This window comes from Petaurus breviceps, unplaced genomic scaffold (assembly GCF_028583685.1).
Source record: "Petaurus breviceps papuanus isolate PSGF00001 unplaced genomic scaffold, PetGlider_PUasm1.0 189, whole genome shotgun sequence".
NCBI classification, from domain to species: domain Eukaryota; kingdom Metazoa; phylum Chordata; class Mammalia; order Diprotodontia; family Petauridae; genus Petaurus; species Petaurus breviceps.
In genome coordinates, this window is record NW_027185809.1 from 47,290,989 (window position 1) to 47,294,683 (window position 3,695).

At 36.6% G+C, this 3,695-nt stretch overlaps 1 long non-coding RNA gene across 3 annotated transcripts in view; it reads right to left on the reverse strand.

Annotated features, from left to right (window-relative positions):
- The window catches only part of LOC138164486 (uncharacterized), a 22,494-nt gene extending 18,799 nt beyond the window's left edge, over positions 1-3,695 (reverse strand). The window contains exon 1 of one of the 3 annotated variants that reach the window (XR_011169080.1): positions 3,564-3,695. This is a non-coding gene — a long non-coding RNA (uncharacterized lncRNA). The remainder of the gene's footprint in view (positions 1-3,563) is intronic. The other 2 variants (XR_011169078.1, XR_011169079.1) reach the window with 2 other exon arrangements.

A 3,695-nucleotide genomic window follows, 5' to 3' on the forward strand; every position in this document is an offset into this window, starting at 1 on the left:
AAAATTACCTGATAAATATATGCATATGTATATATGTAAATAAATAAATAGATATACATATGTTTGTGTATATATACTTGTATGTTTTTTTCCTTACCTAATCTATGATTACATCTGGGTAGGAAGCACCAGGTGAGGTACTTCCTTTACTAATATACATTTTCACCTTCCTACAACTTAGTCTTTCAGTTTCCTGTGGGATAGTGAGCAGTTAAGTGAATTAGGATCTACATAGCTGGAATGTGGCAGATTCGGGACCTGAACCCAGGTCTTCCTAAATCTGAAGTCAACTCTCTCCCCACTATAGACTGCACCATATACCATCATATACCTCTATGTAAGAATGAGTTATCCTATAGGTGTCTGTGGAGAATCATGTTAAAATGTGTGCATGCCTTAATTCTAATTCAGAATCTCATAGAGAAATGAACTTTGCACTACTTAAGAAGTTAGGAAAACCAGAAGTAAAAAAAAAAAACCCTTTACTTTTCAATTACCCTTCAACTTGAGTGATAATCACTTAGAAGTTGAAAGGTTAGTAACATTTTCTAGATGGGTAGCTTCCAGGGCTGTATAAATGTTTGGATGAATCTTTCATTCCTTCTTAATGAAGCATTCACCCCTCCCTCTGTCCCCTCTCTATCCCAAAACTCCTTCAAAAGAAGGGAGTTCCTTCCCCTCACTTATTCCTTTAGAACTCAATTAGAAAAGGTTTGCCTTTAGTTCCTGCCAGCTTCCCTTTGGAATAGAGAAAGTAGCTGCTTAACAAATGTCAGGTTTATGGAGAGGAAATCTCCATGATTTAAAGTGCTTTTGTTTCCTGTCAATATGTACCTTACTTTTTGTTCATTCATAATCATCATGTAACCCTCATTGAAAGGTGAAGAAACACAGGCTTTGGAGGGATGGATAATCAAGCAGTCACTTCCACAGAAATCCTCTAGTTCTCATAGGGAGGGCCTGAGATAGAGGAGTCTGCAGAAGTGAAATTCCAGAATGGGAATGTGAATCACATGACATAGATTTACAGGTGGAAGGGACCTCAGACACCAGCTATTCCACTCTTCTCTTTCAGGCTTGAGGAATCAGAGACCAAGAGAGGTTACCTAACTACTTAACTTGTCCACTGTCACACAGCTAGTAAATGGTAAAAGCCTGATTTGAATTCAGATTTTCTGATCCCAAATCCAGTAATCTTTACTTTTACTATCCTGCAGGGAAATATGATGCTAAATTCTGAAAGAAAAAAATTCTAAAGTAGGATGTGGGAGTTTATCATCAGCAAAACCTGTTTTTTTTTTTTCCATTAGTGACAATGGATTTGTACAGATTTAACTAGTCTTCATCAACTAGTGCCCCTATTAACTAAAAATATGACTGGCTAAAGATAGTTGATTAGGTTAGGAGTGTGTCCTCAGAGTAAAAACTGCATATAATTGTGCCCAAATAGCAGGAGGTTTCATCTAAATATGATACTGGTGGGCTTGACCTAAAATTTTAAAAGTTAAAGCCAATAAGTCATCTAGTACATGCCACTTCCCTACATAGGAGTCTAGTTCTTTCTACACAGCCCCTAACAAGTGATCATCCAGTTTCTATTTGAACATTTTTCTGTGAGAGGGAGTTCATCACTTCAAAAGGGAGGTCATTCATTCCATTTTGGGGTAACTCAAAGCTCTCTATATTGAGGAGAGTTATTTATATTGTGCTAAAACCTTCTACCTTGTAACTTCATACCACTGGTGACATATCTAACCTTTGGCATCAATCAGATTAAAAACTGAACAAAACAAAAACTAAATCCTCTTTTTCCTACATGACAGTTTTTCAAATGTTTAATGATAGCTATCCTATTCTTGAGAGGCAGCATAGGAAAGTGGATAGAAGTTTGACCTGTGTTATTGGCAAGTAAAGTCTCTTAACCATTCATTTCCAATCAACTCCTAAGACTCAGTTGCAAACCCTGGCCCTCTGCAGTCAATGGAAAGGGTATTCACACTGGGAATTCTCTACAGTGATGAAGTCACAGGTTTGGACTAAACCAAACCAAACCAAACTAAACATGTCCCTTGCCACCAAGGGAGAAGGAATTTTTATCTGAGTATATCAAAGCGGCATGGAACATGGAAACACTGGATATCATGAGAACTGGGTTGGAGTTTCACTGAATTACTAGCTATCTGACTATAGGCAAATTAACATTTCTGTGCTTCAGTTTTCTCATCTCTAAAATGGGGATAGTGCTATTTTCACTAAGTACCTGACATGGTTGATATAAAACAAAGTGCTTCTAAAAGTACACTATAAATGTGAACTATTGTTAGTATTCATTTATTTATTTATAATGATAAGTTAGGTAGTGTCTTAAATTGGGGTTCCAATGTGTCAATCTTGCTTCATGTATTTTATAGGTTAAGATACGATGATATAGAGCTGTGACTGTCAAAAGTATTTTCTAATGTGGATATTACATGGTCTAAGAGTAGATTGGGGAAGGAATCTTGAATGTGAAGAAAGGCAGGGGTATGGGGAATTAAAGAGCTTAAGGTTGTAATAAAATTTTACCTTAAATCAAACTGAAAACACTTTTACTGCTGTTTTGAGAATTCTAATCCTTTCTGTAAGCAGTTTCTGAAAATCTGAGGATAACTTTAAATGTGCTGATTTTTTGTTATTCTTATCTGAAGTTAACAATTGACTCTCCAAAATATACTTTAAAACAAACATTGGCAGCTCACTCATTTGCTTTTTTTCCCAGTCTCCCCTTCCCCTTTGTGAATTTATCTATTTTTTCTTTCCAAATATAGTTTGTCACAGTTTTGTGAATAGCCCATTGCCACATCGAATTTCATTTAAATCTACTGTGATCATTACTTTGAATCCTCCAAACAACATCTATTATTTTTCTGCATCCTCCAATCCCCCAATCAGACACTCAGGCTCATAGAATTCAGGCTATTATCCAGTTTAACTCCTCATTTTATAAATGAATAAACTAAGTTACAGAGAGGTTTAGTAATTTGTTCAATGCCACAAAGCTAATAGGTATCTGTGTCAGAATTCAAATGTGGGTCTTCCTGAACCAAGTTCAGAAGGATATCCACCACACTGGTCCACTCACAATGTTCCTTGTGATTGAGAGATTGTCAGAACACACACACACACACACACAATGCATATGTATGTGTGTATGTATCTCCTCCTGCTGTACCTGTTTCCTTATTTAATTTTCCTCCTCTTGCTATGACAAGTAATTGCATTAATGGCCTCTAATTGGGATCAGGGACACATAACATGGTTCTCTTACCACTTAGGGGCATAGATAATCTAAAACATAAATACCATGCATCTGCATGCCCCTTTCCGTCTGATTTCTTTTATAGCAGTCTAAAGCAGCAAAGTAAATCCAAGGATTCTATTCATTTACATTCCCTCCCCAAACGCAGCTAATGGTGAAAGAATCAGTGAATCATAGATTAAAAACTCAAACATCTATATAAGATACAGACACATTCGTGCACACATGCATGCATGCATGCATACATACATATATACATACATACAATGTCCAAAAGGAAAGATTTTTAAACGCGAGTAGGCTACTTCACCGATGTTTTAAAATGTGGTCTCCAGTGTTCATTCTGCTGTTTCTCCACCTCCTCCTCGTCTTCCTCCTCGTCTAAAGAAGCCTAAAC